This window comes from Lynx canadensis, chromosome B1, assembly GCF_007474595.2.
Source record: "Lynx canadensis isolate LIC74 chromosome B1, mLynCan4.pri.v2, whole genome shotgun sequence".
NCBI lineage: Eukaryota > Metazoa > Chordata > Mammalia > Carnivora > Felidae > Lynx > Lynx canadensis.
In genome coordinates, this window is record NC_044306.2 from 204,024,407 (window position 1) to 204,043,019 (window position 18,613).

Consider the following 18,613-nt stretch of genomic DNA (forward strand, 5'->3'; position numbering starts at 1 on the left):
GGAGAGAGCCCAGCGCAGGAACTTTATGGCAGCGTGCCAAAGGCCCCTGCAGAGCACCAAGCTCCCACCCAGCTCTGTCCACTTAACAACCCATTTGCAGGTGAAAAACGGACTCTGAGTTTCAAGTTCCTGAGGCCTCAAGATGAATAAAGGGCCAAGTCAGGCCACGGACCCAAGACCACTCGCTCCAAACGCCAAGCTCATCCCTCAACTGCTGTACAAGAAGTCGAAAGTGGAACACTGGCCAAGAGCAGGAAAGCAGGGCACTCTCTCCCCACCATTTAGCACAGAACAGACCTGAAGATCGGTTAAGTGCATGGACGGTGAAGAAATACAAAGTCATCCTCCATTGCTGATTTCACAAAATTTCCTTTCGTCCAGAAAAATTATAAAGTGACATCCAGCACTTTCAGATGGCACATGAGCTCATATTGATCAGTTTACTCTCAAACAAGGGCTTTTCTTTTTTTTTTTTTTTTTTTAAGATTCTATTTTTTGAGTAATCTCTATCCCCAACATGGGGCTCAAACTCAGAACCCCAAGATCAAGAGTTGTAAGTTCCACCCACTGAGCCAGCTAGGCGCCCCAAACAAATGTTTTTCAAGAAAAAATTCCACATGGCATGCCTGAGTGGCTCAGTGGGTTGAGCTTCCGACTTTGGCTCAGGTCATGATCTCACAGTTCGTGGGTTCGAGCCCCGCATCAGGCTCTGTGCTGACAGCTCAGAGTCTGGAGCCTGCTTCGGATTCTGTGTCTCCCTCCCTGTTCCTCCCCTGCTCACACTCTGTCTCTAAAAAATAAACAAATGTTTAAAATTTTTTAATTAAAAAAAAAGAAAGAAAGAAAAGAAAAAAAGTTCCACAAAGGAAACTGCAATTCAGATTTCAAGAGAGGAATCTGGGAGAAAAAACTTTACATATGGTACCTCACAATTCAACAAATAACCCCCACTCCACGGGACAGTCTCCATTGCCATTACTCTACTGATCCACACATTCTAAGCCACATGCCCTGAACCACCATATATAATCAAGGGCATAACTCAACTTCATCCTCCGATAGTGCCAACGACTTTCTCTATTTTTGCTCCTTCACGATCCCATTACTGTCCTTCAATTACTATTTTTAGTTTTCACTCTATTTTTACTGAAGCAATGGACTCTTCCAAAATTTACTGTTTTACTGAAACAAGACTCTTCCTGGATTTCATTCTATGAGAGTGGCTTACAAAGTAAGGGTCTGAGCTGGATTTCTGTTTCTTTTTCTGGGGGGAGGGAGAAGGTGAGGAAGTCTGGCAGGGTCATACAGAAGATTAAAAATACTGACCACAAAAACAAACAGTTTTCAGAATGTAATGGTCAGTCACTAAATGTTCCCATTTGTGAAGTAACTGGTTCCTGTGGAAGACAAATGCTAAACAGAAGCTTTGAAGATAGTCAACCAGGGCTAAAAGACGGAGGGCACGTTGCCAAGTGCACTAAGAAATGCATATTCCACACACGCGAAGGTCGAGCTGCAGGCTCCTTTATTAACTCTGGGACTTCTGAAAACAGGGCCAGGTTTTTCTCTTTGGAGCTGGTCAGGAAGTACTTAAAATCACAAGCATAAGCCTAAGTAAAATTCTGCCAAAAGTATATTCTCTGAAAAGTAACTATGCCTGCTGACGGAGAACGAAAACCCTTTTATGCTATACTTATGAGCACACAAGTTTTTCGATGGTCTAGTTCTCACAAAAATAAGGATATACTGTCAGGTGCAAAAAGCAAAATACAAAGAATGATATATGTGTGGTGGCTTTTCATGAGGGAGAGGAGGGGTAAGAAAAATACCTGTACTTGCTTGTATTTGCATAAAGAAATGAAAGAAGAATATACAAGAAACTTAAAATGGTGGTTTTCTTGTGAGAAGTGAGAAGGATCTGGATAGATGGAGGACAGAGATGGCCAGGAGAGTCTTTACTGTTCAGATAGATAGATAGATAGATAGATAGATAGATAGATAGATTTTTTTTTTTTAAGTGTAATTTATAGGGGCATCTGGATGGCTCAGTCAGTTAAGCGTCTGACTTCGGCTCAGGTCATGATCTCATGGTTCGTGGGTTCGAGCCCCACATCAGGCTCTGTGCTGACAGCTCGGGGCCTGGAGCCTGCTTCGGATTCTGTGTCTCCCTCTCTGCCCGCCCTCCCCCACCTTGCACTCTATCTCTTGCTTTCAAAAATAAACATTTAAAATAATTTTTTTAATAAAGTATAATTTATTAAAAAAAGAAAAATTTTAAGACACAACACCATGAAGAACATAAATAATAAGCATCACTGAAGGTATAAAATGAACAGAATACACAGGACATTGTATTTCCAGCAGCGTGATGATACCAAACATTTGTTTACAGCTTATAGTTCAATATATATTGTTAGATGTTTTAGTAGGGTGGCCCTTTCCTGATTTTACAGGTGATAAAATGTAGGTGCTAAGAGACTGTCTCATCCTAAGTAGAGACTGCAAGAGTTGATAATGCAGAAGGTTAAACGAGCCCCTCCCAGTCTCTCCTCCAAAATGATTCTGTTCATATCAGAATCATTTATAACCCAATATTTTTTACATCAGTAGTGGCTGGTTAAAACGGGAGTATTTATTTAAACCCACATTGGCTCTAGTTTGCAGCCATGACTTCCATCTTGCCAAAAGCACTGGAGTTCCCGCCCTACAAGTTACCAAAGGTCACTTCCTTCTCTAAGGAAGCAAATAGAATGCTCTTCAGTGTTAGAGAATGACAGACAAGGCTTAGCGCTAAAGAACAGGCCACTAATCGCACTGGCCTTGAAGTCTGTCGCTATTAGGGGACATGGTCCAGCTTGCTAATGGGGAGAGACAGACCAGGCTTTATGAATTTTCGTGGTCTAACAGCATCTCGCCCTGCTGTCTGGGGCACAGGAGGTCATCCTTAAGTGTGTTAACCTGAGGAGTTAGTAGGCAGCACAGCAGACATGAGGACCTTACAGCCTTTCTGACTCAATGTTGTAAAGGTCTCCGCAGTAGACCCCTTAACTCTGACCCCTTTGTTTTATAAAATTTTTTTTTGTTTATTCATTTTTGAGAGACAGAGGGAAACCGAGCATGAATGGGGGGAGGGGCAGAGAGACAGAGGGAGACACACAATCTGAAGCAGGCTCCAGGCTCCGAGCTGTCAGCACAGAGCCCGACGCGGGGCTCAAACTCACGAACCGTGAGATCATGACCTGACCTCAGTCAACCAACTGAGCCACCCAGGTGCCCCTGACCCCTTCATTTTAAAAGCAGGAAACCTGAGGATCAGAAAAGTAGAAGACTCGGCACACAGGGAATCACTGGCAGAGAGCAGCAGCCTAGTGTATGTCTAGAGTCAATCAAGGCCAAGTGAGAGTTACGAATTGTGTAATCCTGGACAAGCTGCTTTAACTTCTCTCTGGGACTCAGTTTCCTCATCTATAAACTGGATGTGGTGATGGAAACCTTGAGGGATATTGTAAGAATCCAAAATGCTGTCTGGAGAGCATTTAGCAGTGTTTGGCAGACAGGGCACGCACATTAACAAGCAGCTATGATCACTGGACTCACCTGGGACACACATGTACACACATAATTTATTTCTCATTATCACTATCACTATGTTAACATCCAAAAACCTCTGAAGTCTTTAAAAATTCTGGTTGATATCTGAAAGGGGAAATTACGAAAAGCCTTAATAACCATAAACCAAAAAGAGGTCAAAACCAAATTCAGACAAAGGAAAATTATGCCTCAAACTGCATACCCTCATCAGTTTTTACTTTGCAAAATGGTGCCATTTCAATAGACAAGACATTACTGCAGTGGAGGGGACAATCCCAACTTGAAAAGGCTCTGCACTTAGCCCGCAGACAGAAGTGACAGACCCTGGCAGAGGGGCCAGGCAGTTGGCACGATGAGTAAGTGGCATGGTGCATTCGAAGGGGAGAAGTGCTACGGGAGGGGGCCAAGAGGACAAGGAGGTGGGGAGCAGGTCCAACATCAAGGAGGAGGGCGGAAGAGGACTCTGGGGAAGGTGACATCACCCTCACCATAATGGTGAGGGCATCCAGACACTCCAGGCACAGGGACAGCCAGAGCCAAGGCCAGGAATGAGGACCGGCATTTGCCTGGGGATAAAACAGAGTCTGTTTCTCATCATTTTCTTTAAGCACTAAAATATTTCCTTTACATTCTGGTAAATAAGCAAACAAAGATACGAAAAGGTCCACTCAACCCTAACTTGTCCCAAACAGGACTCTTAATCTTCCCCTAGTCTTCTCTCCCTGCTTCTACCCTCAAACTCCTGTAACTTGTTCTTCATAAAAATATAATCAAACCATGTCCTGCCCCTGCTTAATACCCACCAATGGCTTCCCACAGCCCCTGGAATAAAGTCTGAAATCCTGACCAGAGCCGGCAGGGACCCTCCAAGGTTGGCCCCTAGCCATCTCTCTGCCGTGATGTCCCAGATACGTTAGCCTCTCTTCTGTCCACAAACACACCCAACCCCTTCCTGCCTGACAGCTTTACACTTACCTTCTCTCTGCCCACGACAAACTTATTCCAGCTTCGCTGAGTGTCTTACTCCTTATTTTAGCAGCAAGTTTTGGGTCAAATTTCACCTATAAATTTTGAGATTAGTTTCCCTGCCCACCCTAGAGTAGCCCCTACTCCCACCTCTCTCAAATCACCCTGGGTTTTCTTTGCCTTCAATGCACTCATCACCACTTTTAGAGCACAGACTCTGGAGCCAGACTGCTTGAGTTCAAATTCCAGCTCAGCCACTTACCGACTCTGTATGCTTGGGAAAATTTCTTAACTTCTTCGGCCTCATTTCCCACGTGTGAAATAATAAGGCTTAACAACAGTACCACCTCAATGCATGTAAAATGCTTGGAAACAAGTATCTGACACATAGGAAGTATTCAAATGTTCGTTATTAGTATCACTGTCAGAAATTAGTATTCCTATCTCACTATTAGAATATAAACCCAATAGGGCAAGAGGTTCATCTGTACCGTTTACTCCTGTATTACAGACTCACACTTTATACACATAAATATAGGGGGAGAGACAGACAGACAGACATGTCCAATCTAACATTCTGGACTGGTAATGCTAATATAAGCATTTGGATGCTAGAGCATTTGACTGTAAGAAAAGCCGTCACCTTGCTTCATTTAATCACAACTGACATATGACTCAAGAGACTCTGGGGACGCAAGCAGCTAGCTAAACAGGCTCCAAATCTCCACCTGCCACTCACAAGGACAGCAAGTGGACAATCTGTATATCAAATTGGGTTTTGTGTTTTGAGGTGCCTGGGTTTTACATTTCCAAGAATTACGTCAATTCCCAAAGTCGGTATACAAAGCAAGGCCAGGAGCTCTATGTGTCTCTAGCTTGAATTTGAAGATTCAAGCAAGTGTAACTCCCAGAGGCCGGAAAATAAGAAAGAATTCCAGACCTCACAACTAAGTGTGCATGGTAATACAGTGAGGCTCATAAACACTGCATAAGATCCAGCCGAGCAAGATAGGAGGCACAGGTTGGCCAGACACGTGTAAGTATAGAAAATTCTATACAGATGTGATGAGGAAGAAAAAACCCACTCTGCAACCTAGTTAAACACATTAGGAAGGACCATCTAACAACACTAGCATGAGAATGTTTCCCCCAAAAAGTACATTAATCGGTATCAGGGGGAAGAGTTTAATAGTTACAGAGGAGTAGGATGGAGAAGTATTTAGTCATAAAAATGATCTTAAGAGCAGTATGTAAGACACGGGCAACACTTCAAGTTATTCAAACGGCGTGCACAAAATATCACTGCAGCTGTGACAAGTACACAACAGTGACAGGCCAACATGGCTAGACAGAGGCTCTGTCATCCGCTCCTTCGCTCCACAACCCCTAGTATCTGTTGGCTGAAATAAGAACAGGCTGTTTGCTCGGCTAGCTCTGTGTGATCCCACAGCTCTGTTCTCCACCTGGAATCTGCCTGGAATCAATATTCTAAGGGAGGCAGTATATGGTAAGAAAGACTGTGAGTGGACAACCCTCAGGTCCCACAACTGTGGAGAGGACAGCGACGCTTAATGGGAAGAAGGGAGGACTGTCACCAGGGTTCAAACTCCAGCCCAGATACTACTAAGAAGGTGTCCTGGGCAAGCTCACTATTTGTACCTCGGTTTTTTTATGGTTAGAAGGGGGTCAATAATAATATCCACCTCGCACAATTGTTGAGTGAACATGACATGCCCAACACGATGTCTGTTTGATGCAGTCCCGTGCACCTGCCAGTGTAATCATGACAGCTGGTGCCTGAAAACACCGTCCCTCGGTCACAGACGGCATCATTGTTCATATCTCACCCACCAAGCCAGATCCAGACTTTCAGAGGAATGCATACCAGAGGAACTCCCTAAAGCTACTGAGTAGACAGATGTGGCTATTAAACAGAAAGATCTAGTTAACTGAATATTTTGATTAATAAAATTGCCGGTTTTCAAAACCCTCAAATATAATAAAACATACTTAATACTAATAAATACTGAACAAATCAACCTTTGGTAGTTAAAATTCTCTAGAATCATTTATGTACGTAAATGAATGTCAACAGCTCTCAAATATAAACCCCTTATTTTAAAAAGTACTAAATATGTTGGGATTGAAGGAAACCCTGTAATCTTTGCATACCCCTTTGCGTTAAAAATGAAAACAAAATGGCTAAAAACAAGAACTATTTAACATCTGTATATGCATAGGTGCTTTTATTTATTATTTTTTTTTAACGTTTATTTTTGAGACAGAGAGAGACAGAGCATGAACGGGGGAGGGGCAGAGAGAGAGGGAGACACAGAATCGGAAGCAGGCTCCAGGCTCTGAGCCATCAGCCCAGAGCCTGACGCGGGGCTCGAACTCACAGACCGCGAGATCGTGACCTGAGCCGAAGTCGGACGCTTAACCGACTGAGCCACCCAGGCACCCCTGCATAGGTGCATTTAAAACCTTAAAATCATGGGCATCTGGCTGGCTCAGTTGGTAGAGCACATCCGTGACTCTTGATCTCAGGGTTGTGAGTTCAAGCCCCACGATGGGTGTGGAGCCTACTTTAATGAATGAATGAATGAATGAAACCTTAAAATCATGTGGCTATTGATTAAAATTTTAGAAATAAAACCTTTTTAATTCAAGGGAAAAAACAACTTGGAGGACAGTCGAAAAGAGTCACATTCTGGAAACCACTTACTGTTGATTTTACCCAGACACGTTAAGTGGCCATTGGAACTGTAGAAGAAATGCAAGATACAGGGTGAACATTAATAGTATATCCCCATAGGAGATCCTATTTAAGCCCAGCAGAAGCCAATTGCTCTTTTCAAAGGAGAAAACAAAGTTTATCCCTTTCATTCATCCCATTTCATTTAATACCTGAATAATACTAGCACTATTAACCTAAACAACCCAGCTTTGAAATGAGCAAATAATTCATTCTTTCCCAAGTATTTTATACTGTGTCTAGGAAAATCTTGAGCCTTGGTTTCACAGCCTGTTCTTCTTGTGGTTATATAAAATAGAAACAACCCACCAAAGTGTTCAGATCCAAGCTTCAAATGAATAGCAATGTTCTGTTTACTTAGGGGAGGCAATTCTATTCAGGTCCCAAAAGCATGGCATACTATACTTCAAAATTATTTCCACACAACAGTTCAGAACCCTTCTGAAAAACTACAGCCTATTTTAACAAGCCAGTAAAAATGCAAGGCACTCTTGGGGCACCTGGATGGCTCAGTCGGTTAAGTGTCTGACTTCAGCTCAGGTCATGATCTCTCAGTTCATGAGTTTGAGCCCCACATCAGGCTCTGAGCTGTTGGCACAAGCAGCTGTTTGTGCCAACAGCTCAGAGCCTGGAGCCTGCTTTGGATGCTGTCTCCCTCTTTCTCTGCTCCTCCCCTACTCACGCTCTCTCACAAACAAATAAACATTAAAATTTTTTTTAAATGCAAAGTACGCTCAAAATAATTGTAACATGGCAAATAAAATAAACATCCCAGAGGGGCGCCTGGGTGGTTCAGTTGGTTAAATGTCCGGCTTCGGTTCAGGTCATGATCTCGCAGTTCACCTTGGAGCTCTGTGCTGACAGCTCGGAGCCTGGAGCCTGCTTTGGAATCCGTGACTCCCTCTTTCTCTGTCCCTCTCTCGTTCACACTATGTCTCTGTCTCTCAAAAAGTAAATAAATGTTTAAAAAAAAAAAAAGTTTTTTTATTTTTAATTTTTTTTAATATATGAAATTTATTGTCAAATTGGTTCCCATACAACACCCAGTGCTCATCCCAAAAGATGCCCTCTTCAATACCTATCACCTACCCTCCTCTCCCTCCCACCCCCCATCAACCCTCAGTTTGTTCTCCGTTTTTAAGAGACTCTTATGCTTTGTCTCTCTCCCACTCTAACCTCTTTAAAAAAAAGTTTTTTAAATAAACATCCCAGAAAATGTGACCCCTTCAAAAACTGCTAGTTTTTGGGGTGGGAGCTCAAATGCAGTTGCCAAATGAAATAGCAGAAAACTGTGTCTCTAAAACAACTGCTTGAAAGGTAAACCTGACAATGGAAAGTGTACAGTAAAAGAAACCCCCAAATGGGTTAGGATTAAATATAAAGTTTTACTTCCAGGGGCGCCTGGGTGGCTCAGTCGGTTAAGCGTCCGACTTCAGCTCAGGTCATGATCTCAGTTTGTGGGTTCAAGCCCCGCGTCAGGCTCTGTGCTGACAGCTGGGAGCCTGGAGCCTGCTTCAGGTTCCGTGTCTCTTTCTCTCTCTGCCCCTCCCCCACTTGTGCTCTGTCTCTCTCGTCTCTCAAAAATAAATAAAAATGTAAAAAAAAAAATTTTTTTTTTTTAAGTTTTACTTCCTTTTTGACTCACAGACTCTGAAAAGGAAACAGAGGGATCACTGAGATTTCACCGCTCCGGTAGATCGTAGATCAGAAGTGGCTGCTTTGTCATTCCTCTGACCTCTACTTGAGGATGAATGTCTTCCCTGTGTTTGTTTACGTCTCCAATTTCCCACAGGGTCTATTAATTTCTTTGTCCACCTACCTCTCAACTCCTGATGTAGTTACTCCTACAAATTAAAAAAAAAAAAAAATAGTATACCTACTGACTTTTTGTCATATTTGATTCCCCAGACTATTACTTTCTATAATTTTATTTTTCAATGAATATTTTAATATTTTGTATACTGAGGTCTGCAAACTTCTCCCTCTGAACTCTTCTCTTTAAGAGACACTCCTCATTCCTTCACAGACGCAAGTCCCACAAATGTTCCGAGACAGTTTTCAGGAATCATCTCTGATAAACATGCTATCGTGCTTTCCCCACAGTCTCTATAATTATAAACATGTGTCCTTAATCCATCTGGACTTTATTTTCATGAATGATGTTTTCCAGTTATCTCATCGCCGATAATCGCCTCTCCACAGAGACACATGAGTGTGGTTCCCTCCCGACAGGGCCAGGGACACACAGGCGAGCTGTGGGGCAAGAGCACCCCACCGCTTCCTCCCATCTACACCACCTGACCTGCACCTCAGTGGCCTCATCTATAAGGAAATACCCTCAAGTCACATGTCCCAAGGTTGTTGGGGCAATCAGAAACAATAAATGTAAAATATCTAGCACAATGTCTGACACAGTGGATACACGATAAATAGGAACTATTTTAATTATCTAGTTTCTAATGGGAATACCAAAGTAATATGCCAAAAAATTCACTTCAGAACTTCAAGAACATTAGGTTTAACCAACTAAATGTTAAAACACATTATTTTAATTAAAAGTTAATTCTATTATAAACTCATTTTATCTTTTTATATTTTAACTAAAAAACTACCGTATTCTATCTGTATCAACACACAGTAGCACTAATTAATTGAGATTTCTCACTTTAACTCCATCCCTCAACCAACATTCTGGTGTGGCTTACTGAAACTGATGGGTGTGGTTCTGAAAACAAGGCTGGGTGAGGCACTAAAGATAAGCCAACTAACCATCTGTTTCACTAAACAAATTTAAGTGAACTTCAATGTACTCTATGCTGTTTGTATTTCCAAAATCCATCTGATAAAACTGGTACAGAAAGAACCTGGCTTGGGTCGTCAACAAAATTCCATTTGCCTCTCAATGCTAACCGATTTATAAGCCCCACTGAATTCACATTAGAGTGCAGACCCCAGGACCAGACCACCTGGATACTGATCTCAGTCCACCACGTACTAGCTCTGGTCATCCCTGGGCACGTTTCTTCATCTCTCTATATAAGCTGTAGTTTTTTCATCTGTAGAATGAGAACGACAGCATTATCTACCTCCCTGGTTTAAGATTAAATGAGTGAACTCAGCACTGCTGAGAGTTCCCTGACAGCGGGCATCACTGCTCTGTACTGTCAATCTTTAATACAAAAGCGAGACTGCACGCTTACTGAAGGCAGGAGCTACTATACCACTTCACCTTCTGACATTCCCAACACAGTACTTGGAGCACAGACCTTAAACAATGCTTATTAATAAAAGGGGAAAAAAGGGCAGTGAGACAAAACCTTAGAAGAGTAAATTTTTAGCACCAGAAGGAAATTTAAAAGTCATCCAGTCACTTTACAGATGATAAAACTGAGCAAAGTCGTGACTTTACTACCAAAGTCTCACATGCTGGCCAAGCTAGCGCCAGCTCCTCCTACACCAGGAACGCCAACACATCTCACTACACTAACCCTCAAAAGTGTGCATTTTACAATCACCTCATACTGAATATGCTTTCCTAAGTTTTAAACCACTATTCCACATTCACAACCACTATTTCCATTACTAGTAACTACCACCTGGAGATCAAGTAAGGCCATTATTTGAGAGGCCCTACCACTCAATAAGGTTTTCCATAAAATCAAATGCAATTCACACATAAGAAATATATGAAACCTCCAAGGACTAAACAAACAAACAGACAAAAAAGGCCCCAAACCTTGAGAATGAAACTAGTAACTCCAAATGGGAATCACTCACAAGGGGCAGCATTACCAAAGGTCAAATACCAAAAATGAGCATTGTTGAAGGCAAACAAAAGAAGGAGCTAATGAGCTAATGAACTCTGAAGAGAGTGGAATGGTCTCAGGAGGGCAGTGACCCTGACTCATGACAGAAGTAAATGCAGTCCTCACAGGAAAAACATCCTCAACGTTGATCCCCAGGTTTTCCCCAGGCTAAAGTCAACCAAATATAAGGTCTTAGTCAAAACTTCAACAAACCCAAAAACAATCTCCATGAGTGACCATCATCAGAAACAATAAACCATACGTTTAGGCCCTCAAAGACTTCAGATACTAATACAGAACACAGAACACAGAACAACTATGTACAAAATGTTCAAAAAATAACCACAAATAGGACAAGCCTCAGAGACTATCAAAAATGAGCAGCTGAAAAAGAAACCAAACAGAATTTCCAGAAACAGAATACAGAAAAAAATTCTTTACAAATCAACTAATGAATTAATAGCAGCTTTATTTGACACAGATAAAGAGGAATTAGTAAATTAAAAGACAGACTTGAGGGGCGCCTGGGTGGCTCAGTCAGTTAAGCCTCCAACTTCAGCTCAGGTCATCATCTCACACGGGTATCGAGCCCCATCTCAGGCTCTGTGCTGACAGCTCAGAACCTGGAGCCTGCTTCAGATTCTGTGTCTCCCTCTCTCTCTGCCCCTCCCCCACTTGCACTCGTGCACTCTCTCTCTCTCTCTCTCTCTCTCTCAAAAATAAATGAACATTAAAAAAAAAAAAAAAAAGGACAGAATTGAAAAAATTCCCCAGAGACCAACACGGGGAGACAAGTTGATACAAACTATGTCAGAAGAGACAGAGTAAGAAAGTCCACTACACATTTGCTGGAATTACAGGCAGAGATAATAATAGTGAAGAGTCTGCAGATGCTGCCACCCCAGAGCCTGCCCGTGTGGCCCAGCCATGATCAATCCCACTGTGTTCTTGGACATCACTGTGGATGATGAGCCCTTGGGCCACATTTCCTTCAAGATGTTTGCAGACAAAGTTTTAAAGACAATAGAGAACTTTTGTGCTTTGAGCACTGGGGATAAAGAATTTGGTTATAAAGGTTCCTGCTTTCACAGGATTATTCTGGGATTTTTATGCCAGGGTGGTGACTTCGCACAACATAATGGCACTGGTGGCCAGTCCATCTAGGGGGAGAAATTTGATGATGAGAATTTCATCCTGAAGCACACAGGTCCTGGCATCTCATCCATGGCAAATGCTGGACCCAACACGAACGGCTCCCAGTTTTCATCTGCACTGCCAAGACTGAGTGGTTGGATGGCAAGCATATGGCCTCCAGCAAAGTGAAAGACGGCATGAATGTTGTAGAAGCCATGGAGTACTTTGGGTCCAGAAATGGCAAGACCAGCAAGAACACCACTGCTGACTGGACAAATCTAATAAATTTGACTTGTGTTTTACCTTTTATCTTAACTACCACACCATTCCTCTTGTAGCTCAGAAGAGCACCCCCTCACCCCCATCTGCTTGAAATATCCTATAATCTCTGTGCTTCTGCTGCAGTTCTATGGGTCCCTTATTATCCTTACCCACCTCCAAGTCTAGCTGGATTAGATTTAAGTTTGTGATTATGAAATAAAAACAAGAACAAAAAGAATAGTGAAGCATCAATATAATATCCAAGGACAGAATGGGTAACAATTTTACCTAACTGAAAGACACAAATCCCCAAATACCAAGCAAAATAAAGAAAAATACATATCTTATACATACAGTAATGAATCTATAGAATAGCAAAGGCAAAAAAAAAAAAAAAAAAGATCATCTACAAAAGAATAACAATTAGACACTGGCAAGCTTGTAACAGAAACAACAAAAGTGGAGGAATAGAGTATCTTCAAAATGCTAAAAGGAAATAAACGGCAATCTGGATTTGTATAACAAGCAAAACTATCTCTTAAGAATGTGTGTGAAAATAGTCACTTCAGATAAACAAAAACAACAGTACCATCTACAGACCTGCAGAAAAGGAACTTCTAAAAAAGAAAAAATGATCTCAAGGGAAAACAAATCAGAAATGCCATGGGCGGGGGGGCCTGGGTGGCTGAGTCAGTTAAGCGTCTGGATTCAGCTCAGGTCATGATTTCATGGTTCATGAGTTCGAGCCTCACATCAGGCTCTATGCTGACTGCTCAGAGCCTGGAGCCTGCTTCAGATTCTGTGTCTCCCTCTCTCTTTGCCCCTTCCCCATTCATGCTCTCTCTCTCTCTCTGTCTGTCTCTCTCTCTCTCTCTCTGTCTCAAAAATAATAAGGGGTCTGACTCTTGATTTCGGCTCAGGTCACGATCTCACGGTTTGTGGGATGGAGCCTGTGGTGCTCTGTGCTGACAGTGCAGCGCCTACTTAGGATTCTCCCTCTCTTTCTCTCTCTTTCTCAAAAATAAACAAACATTTAAAAATGAAAATAGAAAGTTAGAATCAAGGCTTGCCTGGTTAATTAAAAAAGAATACAAAATGTGAAATGATAGAAAAAATACTAATTTATCAGAATCACGAAAAACGTAACCATACTAAATTATGCCAGTTAAGAGACAGAAATTACAATTAGTGTGGTAGGCTGAATAATGGTCACCAAAGACATTAGTTCTCATCCCAGGAGCCTGTAAATGTTATTTTACATGACAAAGACTGTGGAGATGTGATTATAGATTTGGAATGATGAGATTATCCTGGATTACCAAAATGCAATTGCCAATAAAAAGAACTGCAGAAGGAAATGTGACTACAGATTTATAAGACAAGAGGGTGGTGGGACCAGAACCAGAGACACAGAAACTGGAGCAAAGCGGCCACAGCCAACGAACGCCGGCAGCCATAAGCTAGAAGAGGCAAGGAGCAAATTCTCCTCTAAGAAACTCCAGAGAAGTTACAGCCTTGCCATCACCTTGACGTCAGTTCCATGGTACTCATTTTGGACTTCTGGCCTCCAGAACTACAAAACAATAATCTCTGTTGTTTAAAGGTACCAAGTTTTAGGTAATTTGTTATGGTATCCACCAAAGGAAAAATAAAGCAAAAACAAATATATCAATAAAGCATAAGCACAGAACATAAAAGTTTGCAAGTAAATGGATGAAAATAGGTATTCCAGGCAAACACCAACCAAAAGAAAGCTGAAGTTTCTGTGTTAATATGAAACCAAAAAAAGACCATGGAAAATAAAAGCATTTACTTGGGACAGAAAAAGCCACTCCATAATGATAAAAAGTTCATTTCAAGAGAAAGATTAAAAATAATAATAAAATAGTCTCGAGACATATGAAGCAAAATTTGCTGGAACTCAGAGAGAAACTGACAAATCTACCATCATAATGGGGAACTAAAACATTGCTCAATTATTAATAGGCAAAGAAGTAAAAAATCAGTAAACAGTAAATAGAAAATAAGAATAATCAACAAGTTTATCTCCAGAAATATACAGAACTTTGCACCTCGCTGCTCTCTAAAAACAATTAAAGAATATACACTTGGGGCACCTGGCTGGCCCAGTTGGAAGTGTGTTGATCTCGGGATAGTGAGTTCGAACCCCACATTGAGTATAGACATTACTTACACACATACATACAAGAATATATGTTCCTCTCTAGAATACAAAAAACATTCATAAATATTAACCTCACCTCTGGATAGAAATTTTTTAAATCTCAAATTCCGGGGTGCATGGGTGGCTCAGTCAGTTGAGTTTCTGATTTTGGCTCAGGTCATGATCTCGCGGTTCATGGGTTCATGCCCCGCATCAGGCTCTATGCTGACAGCTCAGAGCCTGGTGCCCGCTTAAGATTCTGTGTCTCCTGGGGCATCTGGGTGGTTCAGTTGGTTAAGTGTCCGACTTTGGCTCAGGTCACAATCTGGTAGTCTGTGAGTTCAAGCCCCACGTTGGGCTCTGTGCTGACAGTTCAGAGCCTGGAGCCTGCTGTGTCTGCGTCTCTCTCTGCCCCTCCCCACTCACACTCTGTCTCTCTCTCAAAAATAAACATTAACAAAAAAATTTTTTTAAAGATTCTGTCTCCCTTGCTCTCTGCCCCTCCCCCACTCACGCTTGCGCGCTCTCTCTCTCTCAAAAATAAATTAAAAATACAAACCATTTCTCTGGTCACAATCCAATTAAAACATATCAATAATAGAAATTTAAAAATTTTTACATGTGTATTAAATATGTATGTATACGTATGTATGTATACGTATGTATACATACGTATATATGTATACATAAACATATATATTTCAAAATTTAAAAGCACACTTATAAACAACTAATGGGCCAAAGCAAAAATCATAATGAAATTTTAAACACACATAATGAAAAGATAATACTTGAAAACTACTGGCTTCCCTAAAGAGCTACTTTTAGAGAAAGGTAGACTTAAACACTTTAAGTGACCAACTTCTAAGAACTTAGAGAAAGAATAAACTTCACACATTCAGCAACCCATAACCCTCCCTATGCTTTATTTATTTATTTTTTCTAATCCTTAAAACAACTCTGAAAGTTAGATTATAGCTATAGCTAAAAATGTGCTGATTACCTGAGTTTAAAAGCACAAACCACATGTCCTTTCACAGGGAAAAAAAAAAATGTATGTATATCACATCTCAAAACGCAATTCATGTATCCACTCTGGCAAACGACACGCAGCCTTGATTTTTACTGGGAATGAAGATGATGTCATGGCTTTTTTCACAGCACAGTGAAATCTGGGGTCAATGGCCTCAAAAGCTGAAATAATGTACAAATAACAAAAAAAAAAGTACTGGCAATCTCCCATAGTTGTAGTCATGAAAATCTGCACTATTTTCATGAGGATTCTACTTCATCCTAATGTATTATGAAGCAATAAAAATGGAAATTATCCACCAAGAAAAATTAAAATATACTTTAAAACAGAACTGTTAGATTTTCAAGAACTGTTAGCTTTATTTTTATAAGATACAAATGATAAAAGTAACTGTGGGTGAGCAGCATGAAACATCTCAATGATTCCAACAGCCCTAACAGGCATCCATCTCGTGTCCCTCCCAAAGACGCGAGCAGGAGCACCTGTGCAGCCTCATGGGCTTCTTCTCTGACCTGCAGAGCCATGAGCCCTACAAGTGGGACCTCTGTTCTTGTTATCTTCAATTCCTCAATGCTCAGTACAAATCCTGGTAGATGGAAGTCTTTTTAAAAAGTTCAGTAAGGGGCGCCTGGGGGGCTAAGTCGGTTGAGCGTCCAACTTCAGCTCAGGTCATGATCTCATGGTTCACAGGTTCAGGCCCCGTGTAGGGCTCTGTGCTGACAGCTCGGAGCCTGCAGCCTGCTTCATATTCTGTGTCTCCCTCTCTTTGCCTCTCCCCCACTTGCGTGCTTCCTCTCTCTCTCAAAAATAAATAAACGTTTAAAAAAAAAAAAAAAACCTTCGGTGAATTAAAAAGTCTCCTAAACGCTATTATCATTTAGCAACTAGAGACAAAGAAAATTCATACTTTCATCGCTTGACTAAAAGTTAGAAAAGAACTGCTTCCTTTCCCTGAAGAAATTCCCTGGTTTCTAAAACAATCAGTCTAACACCCTAGGCAAAAACACAGCACATTAAATATTCCAGATTCTCTAAGTCAAGGTCATTCCTGATATTCATGCTGTCAAAATACATTGTGCTTCAGTCCCTGGAGATGATGCTCCACACAAACTGAGATAGGGAGTATCTGGATTGTGGGGTTACTAGTTCCCCAAAGATGAGTGCATTAATGTCACATCCCTTCCTACTCAAGTAGACAGGCCTAAACTAAAGGGAGCTCATTTCATGAGACTCGAGCACCATTTCTAATCCTCGCTGCCTGCCTGAAGCTCTATGCAACAATAACTTGATTAATGGTATCATCTGGGAATGAGATTGGCCTGTTAACTAAAATATTCTTAAATCTTGGAAAGCATGTTTAACCACAAAGTCCTTGCTAAGCTGCAAAAATGTACAGCTGTACATGACACAAATATCTCTGCACAGAGCTTTGACTTACTAAAAAAAAAACACACACAATGGTAGTGGTTAATAAACAGGGCTCTCTATTGCTTTTCTGTGCCTTTCACTATTAGCATCCACGTCTCCCTAGTCTATGAGGATTCTACTTCATCCTAGTGCATTATAAAGCAATACAAATGGAAATTATCCACCAAGAAAAAATAAAATATACTTTAAAACAGATCTGTTAGAACTACTCTATACACTGGAAAAGAGGAAAGAAAGGGAAAGCGCACACGGACAGCACACCTGTGCACCACAGGCAGTCACAAGTTCTCCCTGCGGCCCCACGACGCTTTCTAGTTAGACTTTCTAGTTAGACGGGACTGTTAGTGTTACTACTCCTACAGAAAGGAAAAGGAGTTCAGAGAACTTCACCAACTTGATCCAGGGCCACACGCTCTGAGCAGCAAAGCTGGCACTGCATCCTGACACCATCTCCCTAATCCCGGGTGCTACACCAACAGTCGACCACGGACTCGCTGCAGTGAGCCTGAGCTCCTAATGCAGCATTTGCAGGTTTACGGTTGGACTGAGATACCATAAAATTCACCCAATTAAAGTGTGCAGTTCAGCAGTTTCTCGTTTATTCACAGAGATTGCAACCTTCATCACAATCTAATTTTGTAACATGTTCCACACCCAAGAAGAAACCCCCCACACACACAGTCTCTCGCAGGCTCTCCCCACTCTCCCCACTCGTACTCCGTCCTCTTCCCTGTTTCTCTTTGGCTTAGCATAAGGTTTTCCAAGTTTGTCCATGTGAAGCATGTATCAACACTTCATTCTTTATTGTTGCCAAATACTGCTCCACTGCATGGATATACCACATTTTGTGTATCATCTATCAGTTCACAGACGTTTGGGGTTGTTCCTATCTTTTAGCTATTAAGAATTACACTGCTGTGAACGTTCGTGCACCAGCTTTTGTGTGGACGGATGTTTTCACATGGCATTTGCATTTTCAAAGTGTTTTAATAACATTCTCTCCTTTATATCTTTTTTTTTAATGTTCATTTATTTTTGAGAGAGAGAGACAGAGAGAGAGAGACAGAGTGTGAGTGGGGGAGGGGCAGAGAGGGAGACAGAATCAGAAGCAGGCGCCAGGTTCTGAGCTGTCAGCACATAGCCCGATGTGGGGCTCGAACTCACGAACCGTGAGATCATGACCTTAGCCAAAGTCAGATGCTTCACTGAATGAGCCAACTAGGTGCCCCTCTCTTTTGCATCTTAAAACTGCTTCATTTTGTGATGGAGAAAACTGAGGCTCAGAGCAGTAAAGTGACTTTTTCACCTACTGCTCAATCACTCTCAGTTAACCAGCAGTAAACCCACACCTTCCAGCTGAAAACAGGCTCCTTCACACCCTACACTGCTCCATCTCCCCTGCAGGGAATTTCGCAAGAGCAAGCAGATGAGAGGAACCGTAATTGTAGATACAAGTCATTCTAAGTCCATCCATA

At 41.6% G+C, this 18,613-nt stretch overlaps 1 protein-coding gene across 10 annotated transcripts in view; it reads right to left on the reverse strand.

The window, feature by feature from the left end:
- The window catches only part of ADD1 (adducin 1), an 86,983-nt gene that overhangs the window by 54,587 nt on the left and 13,783 nt on the right, over positions 1-18,613 (reverse strand). The window contains exon 2 of one of the 10 annotated variants that reach the window (XM_030314321.1): positions 9,132-9,156. The exons of the other annotated variants lie outside the window; for them this stretch is intronic. The gene's annotated coding sequence lies outside the window, so the exon portion shown is untranslated. The remainder of the gene's footprint in view (positions 1-9,131; positions 9,157-18,613) is intronic. 10 annotated transcript variants of the gene reach the window in all.